Source organism: Crocuta crocuta, unplaced genomic scaffold (genome assembly GCF_008692635.1).
Source record: "Crocuta crocuta isolate KB4526 unplaced genomic scaffold, BGI_CrCroc_1.0 scaffold367, whole genome shotgun sequence".
NCBI classification, from domain to species: Eukaryota; Metazoa; Chordata; class Mammalia; order Carnivora; family Hyaenidae; genus Crocuta; species Crocuta crocuta.
In genome coordinates this window covers 2,400,104-2,412,052 of record NW_027527936.1, presented here as the reverse complement: position 1 = coordinate 2,412,052, position 11,949 = coordinate 2,400,104, and the positions used below count along the sequence as shown (strand labels likewise).

Here is an 11,949-nt window from a genome sequence, read left to right as displayed (position 1 = left end):
GACCGGTGGGCATCGTTTTTTGGTCTTTTTTTTCCCTGACATTTACTTTATTTTTTCCGTCCATTTTGCTTCCCAGGGAAACGAGTACATGTCATCAAAGTATTACGTCCATAGCTCTTATTTACAACGGGCTATATAGATCGTTTTCACTGAGTCAGATATTTCGTGGGAGCTCTTTTATTTCACTTTTCTTTTCGTTCTCTTATCTTTGCGCTACTTTGTATTCTGAAACTGGTTTTGAAACATGGGTTTTGGGTAGCTTCTTTCCTTAATGTATCTTCCAGGTTAAAGGTTTCCATCTTCCTGTGTTTTGCTCTTGTGTGACCACGGATTGCTCCCGGTAGGTAGAGTAGCAGTGAGAGAAGCCTTTTATTCCTCCTAGACCATAGCAAATATTTATAGAAAAGCAGTAACTCCCTTCATATTTCTGTTTTGGTAGCATATATAGAGATGATTGACTTTTTTAGTTGTTGTTGTTTTTTTAATGTACACCTGAGGATTTTTGTCTTGTTTTTGTGTGTCTTGGAGTTGAGGTGAATCTTGTTCTTGATTTTTGTGATACTGGGGACTTTCTCATGCTTTCATTAGGTATTTTTTTGGAGGGAGTTTGTTTTGGCTCTCTTTGGTTCATTAGTTTGGGTGAAATAAAGAATCTTAATATTTTGAAGCCATTTTTTACATTCCAAGATGGCTAGCATTCTCACTTTTTCTTGATTTGTTTTTTCATTGTGTGTTCCCTTTGATTATATTTATATATATGTATTCCTTTTTATGTGGTACAATTGTTAGTATATTCTCCTATGCAAAATAAAATCTGCTTTCATCATGCTAAGTTTGGGTGGGGCAGTGGAAAATAGAGACTGTTTTTCTGATGCATTCTGAAACATAGTTTTTTAGTAAGTCAGTCAGCATTTGTGTACTTCTGCAAAATACTGTGCTATGTGTGAAGTCGTCTATGAAGAGATGCAAAGAGTAAAATATGTGGCCTCTACAAATGCTTCAACTTCTTTGGGGAAACAACACGTAACAGATCATTCATAATTTCCAAGTGACATCAATTCCTGGTTGGAATAACAGACCAGCCAACGTTCAAGGTATAAGTGAGATTTGCAAAAGATAGGAATTTTCAAATGGGAGAAGATGTATTCCAGGAGGGTGAAGAAGGGGTGCTTACAAAGGTGGAGAAGTGACAGGGTCTCTAAGAGATACTAAGTGTGTTGACCGGCACAGAGAACCTGTGTTGAGGAGTAGTGACAGATGAGTTCAGGATTGGTGAGTAGGTGTTTGTGGAGAATCTGTCAAGGAAATAAGGTTTAGTTTGATGGGGTACCATATTGGGTTCTAAAGACTAGGAGTAAGATCATGCATATCGTTCCTGAGGAAGCTTTTTGTATTATCTGAATGGTCTGGAGTGAGGAGACTGACTAGAATGCTCTTGGAGAATTTTAGGAATAAGATTAGGTTCTGACATGTTAATGATTATGGGAATAAAATAATAGACAACATTTATTGTTTCCCATTTGCCAGGCACTATTCTAAGCTCTTTAAGTGTATTTAACTCATAGTCTTCATAATAAGGTCTTGCTTTTCCAGTGAAGAAACCGAGTTATGGAGAGGTTGAGTAACTTGCCCCAAATCCCATAGAATAAGCTGCAGAATCACGATTTGAACCCAGGCAGGCTCATCTTTGAGCTTTTACATTTAGTCATTAAACTACACTGTCCTAAGGAAAAAGCATAGGATATATAAGAAGATGTATGTGTGAGTAAAAATTAATTTGAACTTAGTAGTGATTGTGGGCAAAGGGAAGAATGCAAATAAAACATTAAAAGATAAAAAGCCTAGAGTCCTGGGATGATGACTGATAGGAAATCAGGAAAGCATCACTGTGAAGTTAAATGAGCTAAGATTGGTTATGGACAACATTAGATTGCGTACGATGAATTTTTCAGTAGCAGGCTAGTTTCCTGCCAGTCCTGATGGTCTTCTCTCCTTGCTTGTTTGACTCTGGAAATGGGGGCTAGTTTAAGCAAAACAATGAGAAAAACAGGGACTATTCAGAAGAAAAAAATGTACCCCATGTTGCAAAGCCACTTAGAAATGGCATAGGAATTATTTTGGTTGAGCCATACCACTGTTTCCCAGCCTTAGTGAAGACAATGAAGAATGGGGTAGAGTAGTACATTGCTATAGGATTAACAGAGATGAAAATGTAGATTGTTCACTGATTGGGGCTACAGACGGTAGTGAGAAACAGGTGGGTAGATGAGTGATGGGAAGTTGGTAGTATCATAGTGAAGTAACTGTGAGGTTTGGAATTTTGGGTGTCATTTTATATAGGCTAACAGGTTAACATTCTGAGAAGAATCAGGAAGTACATTAGTGCTACAGAAGCCGAGGAGAGGTAGTATGGTTGAAGGCATCAAAGGTAGTCTGGAAGTTTAGAAACAATGATCATGATGAAAAGACTATTGAACTAGGACCAGGAAGTAATTTTTAACCTTAGAATTTCGAAAGGAAGGATAAGAGTAGATGTCAGATTTGTTTTCCACCAAAGGATTTATAGAGACATTATGGTCTGGTGTGGTAATTTTAAGTATTTTCTCCTAATGCTTCTGCCAGTCTCATTCTTGTCTACATGTCAGAGCTACTCAAATATCAGAAAACTCAGGGTTTTTTTTTTTTCCTTTAAAAAAGAAACAAGCGTGTTCTAACGCCAGTGACTTTATACTTTAATTGTTTTCACAAACTTTTTTTTTCTTATTTTTTAAACGCTTTGTTGAGGTAGAATTCACATACTATATAATTCACTGGTTTAGATGGCTGAACAGTTTTTAGTATATTCATCAAGTTGTTCATCCATCACCATAATCATCTTTAGTCATTTCATCATCCCAAAAAAGGAAGTCTGTACCCTGTTTTGGACATTTCATATAAATGGAATCATACAGCATATGGTCTTTTGTGTCTGGCTTCTTTCACTTAGCATAATGCTTCAAGGGTTATCCATCTTGTAGTTTGTATCACTATCTCATTCTATTTTATTGCTGAATAATATTTCATTGTATGGCCATGCCACGTTTTATTTATTTATCTGTTGAACATTTGAGTTCCTTATTCTTTTAAAAAACCATTCCCTTCATCTTAATCCTCACCCTGCCAGTTTTACCTTTTATTTTATTTTTTTAAATTTCTTAAGGCTCTTTTCTTCTCTCTTTCTTTCTTTTGAGAGCACTCACCCTAGCTGGGGGAGGAGCGGAGGGATGGGGAGAGGGAAGGAGGGAGAGAGAGGGAGGGAGAGAGAGAATATATGAATCCCAAGCAGGCTCCACACTTAGCACGGAGTCCAGTGCAGGGCTTGATCTCAGTGACCTTGAGATCATGACTTGAGCTGAAATCAAGAGTCTGATGCTTAACTGACAGAGCCACCCAGGTGCCCTTCATCCCTCTTTTAGAGTGTAACCTCTGCTGTGCATTCTGCTAGGCCTTAGAGATATAAAAATGAGTAAGACGTGGCCCTTGAACATTCATGTAGTATTTATGGTTTATATATTTTCTCATACAATATTCCCAGTCCTATCATGTAGGCAAAGCATTTTTTGAGATGAGCAATTTGAAGTTTAGTTTAGGGTTAAGTTACAGTCTTACCCAAGATTGTACATTTAAATCAGTGATGGAGCTATTGGATCTTCTTGGTCCATGTTCATGCTATTTCTATTACTCTTGCTACTCTAACTTGAAGGATTCTTACGTGAATTTCTGGATAATTAGAGGGGCTGGGAAAGCCCCCTTAGTGAATCAGTGATTTTTAATGTTTAATCTTCAGGACTTAAAAATGAACACGTGTGTGTGTGTGTGTGTAGTTTTTTTTGGTTTTTGTTTTTCTATCAGATTCTATCACTCGTTTGTGATTTAGATAAGTCATTTCATATTTCTGCTTTTTCTTACAGGACATCAGTGGGTATCATGATGATAGTGGTAGTGATATTAATAATAACTAACATTTTCTGAAGCCTTACTATGGGTCCAAAAGTGTTCTAAGTACTTTACACTTATTATTCATGTAATTCTCATAACAACTCTAAAAGATTTTATTTTTATCAATTTTATAGGTACGGAGAGGAAACAGACACAGAGAAATTAAGTAGCTTGCCTAAGGTTGTATAGCTAGGGATGGAAAGAGGCAGGATTTGAATACCTGCAGTCTATCTTCAGAACTCTGGGGCTGTTAATCACTACATTGTACTGCTTACTGTGTTATATGAATTAATAGAGGGTAATATTTCAATAAGGGGGCATGATGAGAATATGAAGATTGGATTTTGAGTATGCTGGGGAAGCAAACAGCAAAATTAAAGTTGACATTGTATCCACATTAAAAAAAATATGAACCTAATACTGTAGTGTACAGGGTTACATGGTTATGCTTTCAGGTACATTTTTTGTTTCTCCTTGCTAATAGCCTCTCAGCTCAGAAATTGCATTATTTTTATTGCTCTTCCCTGTTGGCTTTGTTAGTCACTTAACTTTCCACATTATTACTGCTCAGAAACCTTGGCTTAAGATAGCAAAAACTCACTTTTACCTCTCCTTGGCTTTCCTATAACTGAAATTTTTGTTTTCCATTTTCAGCAGTTAGTGTTTCAGTCCTAGATAGAGGTACACTACCCTCTTTAACTCCAAAACTCAGAGAACACAACAGTGACATTTTATAACAACTGTCAAAAAAAATTTGACCATCTTAATTGGTGTAATTGGATTTTAGTGCACAAATCACAAGAACCAAAGCACAGTGTTTTGGTTAAAGAGATTGACTTATACTGAAATGGGAAAAGGCATCTGCTATACAGGATTTTGGATTTAATATAATTTGTTATAACCAGATCAGCAAAGCATTATTACTGTGGGCCATCTGTTGGGATATGGAAATAGCTTTGTTATATGGAACCAGATGTTGTATTTATATTTATAACAATGGCATTCTGCTTATTTTAAGTAACCTTTTATAGTTAGGTACCTTTGGCTGCTATTCTGCTTGACATATCAACTGATAATCTGAGAATGTGATGTCTTTCAAAATGGTTATTACTTTTCTATAGAATTGAAACAAAGCAACTGAAACAGAAAGCAAATGAGACTCCTATATGGTTTCACACTTCATCACTGTAACAAGATAAAATATAGGATAAATAAGAATATAATGTAATTAGGACCATCTTCAATAAGAACTCTTACTTTGACACATTTAATAAGCCTACTTTTAATAATTAACTAAACCACTCTGGTTGCTTTAAGAATTTTTACCATAAATCTGAAGTGATTTCGTTTTAGCCTAATCAGACCTACATCGACACTGACCTGTCTGACTTATTTCCCATCATCAATGGGTGAAGTAGTTTGTAATGGACTCACGCTTATGGAATGTAGTAAGAGGAACTACTGTTGGAACATAATCTTAGAGAACTTTCTTCTGGAGTTGAAATGCTAACAGTTTGGTGGTAGGGAAAGTCCTTGTGTGGGAGTGTTTAGAAAGAGTCTCTATGAACTTTGCATGTTGGTTGTCTTAGTCTGTTTGGATGGCTATAACAAAATACCACAGACTACATAGTTTATAAGTAACAAGTTAATTGCTTGCAATTCTGGAGGCTGGAAAGTCTAAGATCAAGGCACACCATCGTGGTTGCCTTCTGGTAAAGACCCCCTTCCTGGTTCATAGCTGGCACCTTAACCATCGTGGAAGGTGCAGGGAATCCCTCTGGAGCCTCTTTAATAAGACACTAATCCTATTCATGAAGGTTCTACTCTCATGACCTAAGCACCTCCCAAAGACCCATGTCCTACTACCATCATTTTTGGGGGTTAGGATTTCAACATGTGAATTTTAGGGGGTACACAAACATTCAAACTGTAGGCGTAGCACTGGCTATTTTTTCATTGTCTTCCTATATAGATAGAGAGGGTTATGAAGAGTTAAGTCACATATGGAAGAGGGTCACTGAAGAGTTGATCCTGTGTTTGAAGGAGACTGCCCACTAAACTTTTAGCTAAACTTTTCATCTGTAATATAACATTTTCACTATATTTCAGTACATTTCATTTTCAGTACAGCTAAAAGCCGTAACTGAATTCACCTACCTAGAAGTGGTATAGTGATATCAAGGAAATAAGACTGATTGGGTTGGTGTAGTGCTGATGTTACCGTATTGAAGATCTCAGAAATTGGAATTGTAATTTTTCTTAAAGTTGACACTTGTCCTTACTGTATGTTGACAGATTTATTAGAGGAATGGGTGAGAGAGGCAGACCGCTAGAACTCGCTAATAATTTGAAATTCTGTTTGTTTACAGAGAGATGGGATTGAGAAGGGAGTGTAATATGGTAAAAATAAGTTATTAAGATCTTTGATTTTAGTTGATGGTACATGGGTACTTATTAAATTGTTAAAAATGACTAAAGTTTCTATGGTTTGGGTGTAGAACTTTGGGAAATAAACAGTAGTCAAATATGTTCTAGTCAGGAGCATATGGGTGGGAGATAAATAATATGTGGATTCAGTTTCTGCTGGTGTGGTTGGGTTTGTGAATCTAGGACATGCTTCACCTGCCTACCCTCTGTAAGGAGCTGTTGATGGTATTGTACCCCCATGTAAATAACATGACAGGGGAAATCATGTTTTATATTGTTTATTATAGAGGATGGGTGTTTTGGAAAAATATCCATCTTACATTTGAATAATACTTTTTGAAAAGCGTGGATTTTGGAACCTCCCAACAGCCCAATAATAGAGGTAGGGCAAGTAATATGCTTATTGACAAATGGAGAAAATGAGATACAAGCTAAGACTTAGTTTTACTCCAGTTATTTAGTAGAGAAGAGACTGGAACCCAGATCCTGCATTCTGTTTCTGGTCTTGTACTCTTTAGTAGAAGACTGAGAAAGTTTTAGGAAGAACATATTTTGGATTTTTGAGATAGAACTTAAAGGTTATGGACCCCAAAGGACCTGGGCTACTTGGAGCAGAACTTGTCTTGTGATTAATAATGGGAGGGAACATAAAACTATTGAGAACACCTTCTTCCCTTGTTAACTTTGGGTCCATTTTCAGTCATTGGATGTATTTTTACTTAAGTCTTCTTTCTTTGTGGAATTCTGGAGGCAAGAAGGAGATAGAATCAAAAGGGACACTTTTAAGAATTACAAAATAGTGAGGTGCCGGGGTGGCTCAGTAGATTAAGCATCTGACTTTTGAAGTCTGCTCAGGTCATGGTCTCATGGTTTGTGAGATCGATTCCAGTGTCAGGCTCTCTGCTGACAGTGCGGAGCTTGATTGGGATATTTTCTCTTTCTCTCTGCCCCTCCCCCACCTGTGCGTACACACACCATCTCAAAATAAATAAATTAAAAAAAATTACTAAATAGCATATTTGGTCTTATTTTATGGAAGTACACATCTGTAAAATTTAGACATTAAGAAATTGTACCTGGAACATGAATCTGATGTGGCTGCTTGGGTTACTCTCATAGTTAGGATATTGTTTCTTGCCCAGCGGGTAGGAAGAGTGATAGTATATAAAGAAGTTATAACTGAATAGAAAAAAAGACTGAAAGAAACCATCACAATGGGTAGTCCTTATTTTCTTCTTTGAACCTGTTTATATTTTCTAAGTTCTCTACAGTGGGGTCATACCATTTTTATAATCAGAAGAAATAAGTATGATTTTTATGGTTCATATGAGAACTTAGAAAAATGTGAATCATAATGCTTTTGAAGAGCAGTTTAAACATTTGGTGTTATCAAAGTATTTTGCTTTTTTTAATTAAAAAATTTTTATAGCATTTTGTTTTTGAGAGACCGAGCTCGAGTGGGGGAGGGGTAGAGAGAGAGAGACCGTGTGAGCGAGGGAGGGCCTGAGAAGGAGACACAAAGTATTTTCCTTTTTAGGCAGTTATGTTAATCAGTTTTATAATAAATTATTTGATTATAATCTATGGGTCAAGTTGAGGGTGTATTAAGTGTTGAGGTTTTTCTTTGCATTAGAATTTGGTCATTTAGATCTGCTGATTAAGGAATTAATTTTAGTTCCCTAGAAGCAACCAAGACCTTAGGTTTACTTACAGTAATTACTTATCATAAGTGACCCCAAAATAGCACTTTGATTTATAATGAAAACTAGACTTAAGATCTACTTCTCTGCTACCGTATTGTTGGCAGGTTTCTAATAAGAAAGCCACTTATTAGTGCTTCTTTAAGGTATTGTTTTCATCCAGGGACATTAATTTCTCTTACTTGTTTGGTCATTTAATACCATCTGCTGTGTCTTGGGGAATGTACTGAATGCTGGGGACACAAGTAAAAGGGTCCTTGCCAGCAAAGACTACAGCTTTTAGTTTAGGAGTGATGTTGCAGAGATAAGCCTTGGCATATGGAGGTATCCTGGAATTTCTTCTGTTTTCTGGTTTTTAACTAAAAAGGCAGAATGGCTCGCTTTGTTTTCTGAAGAACTTAATGTATATAGTGGTGTCAGTAGATGGCTTTAAGAAGAGCTAGTGGCTTCGTGGTTATTTCTCTACCTGCAAAATATTGAAAATCATTTATGTAAAGAATTTCCTCATCTAAGGAACATTTCTTATTGAGGTAAATGACCTAGGCATTCATACTTGCTTTGGGAGCAACCTTGTATTGACTCTTCTAGGATGGAGACAGTGTCTTTTTGTTATTTATCCTCTATACTTCGCACTGTAAATGACACATAACAGGCATCATTATATATTCACAATAGCAGTAAATGAAAGTATATTTAAACTCAATTTTAAGAATTTTAATATTGATACAAACACATGATATTAAAAGTTTCCTTTTGTCTACTATAGTGAGATGAGAAATACAGTAGTTCTTAGAATCTTAAGAATTAATCATTCAGGCCAGTGAGATTTCCACTAAAGCACTTGATACATAGTCATTTGGCTACCTTTAGAACGCCTGTAGTCACTGATACCTGTAAGGTAGATTGTTGTTAGCTCTAATTGAGGCAAAATTTCCTTTAACTTCATCTCTTTCCTAGTCCGTTGTGGAACAGAAGAGACCTAGTTTGCTTTCTTTAACAAGATAATCCTTCAACTATTTTAATGATTATTCATTTGGCAAATATTTCTTTTTTTTGTTTAAACCATAGTTCTTCCAGGCAGAAGTAACTGATCTTTTTAAAAAAAATTTTTTTTAATCTTTATTTTGAGAGAGAGCAGAGGAGGGCAGAGAGAGAGGGTGGGGGAGACACGGAATCCAAAGCAGGCTCTAGGCTCTCAGCTGTCAGCACAGAGCCCGACATAGGGCTTGAACTCACAAGCCGTGAGATCACGACCTGAGCCGAAGTTGGATGCTCAGCCGGCTGAGCCACCCAGGCTCCCCAGCATATATTTCTTGAACACCTGTGCATGCAGGGCACTGTCCTGGGCATGATGAGAGATCTGAAGGTAATTAAGAAGCATAGTCTGTTCACAAAGAACGGATACAGAGAAAGAGCCATTGGCTTGTTGAAGAGAGTTTTTGCTTATGGTCAGAAAAGCTTCGTGTTGGAGATAATGTTTGAATCAAGATTTGTGATGGACCTTCTAGGCTGACAGCATAATAAAAAAAAAATCTAGAGATAACGGAAGCACAATGGAAGTTAGAAGAGTATCAAGAGGCCTAGGTTGGCTGTTTCACAAAGTATGCTCCAGAATATTCAAAATGTTCATTGTGTCCTCAGCCCTTGGAGGAGTGCTTGGCAAATAATTGGGGCTTGGTGAATTTTTGTTGTATGAATGGATGTTCACATTTGGGAAATACTGGACATCCTTCTTGAAGAATCACAAAGGACTTGAGGATATTGAACATTTTGATAAGTTTATTAGATAAAAAATATTTATCTTAAACGTATCTGACAGTGGAATGCCTATTAACAACTCTGGAAATCCTCTGGAAAATACTAAGCTGGGGGTCTCTATGTTGAGGGAACATGGAAGACTGAGAAGTGTTTTCTTCTTTACCCTAAACACACCTAGTTTTTTCATTTATGCTGCATTTGACATTTGGCTTCTAAACTCCTCACTGGTCTGATATCTGTCCCTGCAAGCGTTCTAGCTTGTAAGTGTTCTTAAAATTTGGTGCTCACAACAAAGCACAATACTCCAGTTGTGAACTAACCAGTGAAGAGGCATGGGACTGCTACGCTCCTTGATCTGGATACTATTCTTTTAATGAAGTTTAAGATTGTATTTTGTTTCTTTTTAGCAGCTGAGTCACTCTCTTGGCTCATATTCAGTTCTCATATTAATTTACAAGAAGTTCTTTGAGTAGATTCAGAGAGATTCCTATTAGTAGGGCTAACAAATGAATGCCTGTTTTCTGCTGAGTGAGTCTAGGCTGTTTTCTTCAGAAGTACTAGTCATTCTTAAGCTTCCTGAAATCTAAGAAAAGAAAAAGAATTAATTGTGCAGTGCCAGAGTTGATCAAGTAGCAGGAAAGTCCAACAACTGCATTTCTGAGTATATGCAAAAGTAGATAATACATAATGAATCCCTATTTATCCATCACAGATTTGACCATATGTGTTACACATACCTCAACTGTCTTTTTTTTTTTGCCTAAATATTTTAAAGAAAATCATAGACATTGTCTTTTCACCTCTGTACACTTTAGTGTACATCTCTTAAAGACATCTTGGCACATAACCACATGCCATAGTGTATAACAAAGCTGACAATATTTCCTGGTGTCCTCTAATATCCAGTTTATAATAAAATATTTTCAATTGTTTAAAAATGTCTTTTTACAGTTGGTTTTTAATTGAATCAGTACCCAGACAATGTCTATACGTTACATTTGGTTATTATGTTTATTTTCTCTCTTAATCTAACATATTCCCCCCTTCCCTTACTTTTTGGCATAATTTCACTCTATCCACTCTTTTTGACCCTTCATGTCTCTGTACCAAGTTCTTTTACTGTTCTTTTTGAAATATCTGTAAGAGTTGTCCTTCTTTACACTAATTTAGACATTTTTAGAGTGTTATGTACAAAACATGACTAAGCATTGTGGGACATAGAAAGGTTAGTTTGGTATATACCTGGCCCCCTAGGAGCCAGCAGTCCAATGTTGGAGACAGATGTGTACAAAACAATACAGCGCAGATTATTTGCCTTCCAGTGGGTCATGCCTTGATTATACAGCCTCCCCCCACCCCCATTTTTGTTTTTTCCCCCTGGAAAATGCTGCCAGTGGAATCTTAACGTGTTAATTTAGTCATGTACTGATGAGGAACCTACAGTTGATTCTCTCTTGAATCAGTCCAAATTGCAATGTTTTTGTGTGGTACTCTGTGTTCTACCAGCTTCCACCTTTGCCTAAAGTGGAACCCCCCAGGGCACAACCTCCCCCCTTTTTTTTTCCCTGAACCAAATTTATATAACTGTAGGATTTTCATTTCTCACGGAAGATTATTGATATTTTGAGAGCAGAAACTTATTTTCCTTTTTTGTATAATACTGGGAAGCTTAATAAGTACTTTTAGAGAGTACTGATACATATGCCAGTGAGCCTATTGCTGATTCTTACCCTCCCAGAATCAGCCAGAGCTTCTGCCAGTTAAAAGTAAATCAGATCTAAGTCTCTTCTTGTACCCCAAAAGCATCCATAAAAAAAAATAATAAAACCCATTCTACTAGTTGTAATCACAGATGACAGATGGTTTGCATGTGGCTGCTTCCCCATCACTATATATGTGCCAAACTACTAATTTCAGGTTGCTTTTAGGCATGACCTTCTTGGTGTAGCACTTCAGGTAGCTATTACCAATTGAGCATAATTGGTAAATGATATGAATCCTTTCTGCTATCCTTGTCCGAAACCACTAGTTCCTGAATTAAGCTGTACATCAGAATTGGCTGGCATACTTTTATGTAATAGATTTC

The 11,949-nt window shown here is 36.7% G+C and overlaps 1 protein-coding gene across 2 annotated transcripts in view; it reads left to right on the top strand.

The window, feature by feature from the left end:
* Positions 1-1,033: 1,033 nt before the first annotated feature.
* The window catches only part of FOXJ3 (forkhead box J3), a 138,501-nt gene continuing 127,585 nt past the window's right edge, over positions 1,034-11,949 (top strand). For both annotated transcript variants that reach the window (XM_077752010.1, XM_077752009.1), the window contains exon 1: positions 1,034-1,094. The gene's annotated coding sequence lies outside the window, so the exon portion shown is untranslated. The remainder of the gene's footprint in view (positions 1,095-11,949) is intronic.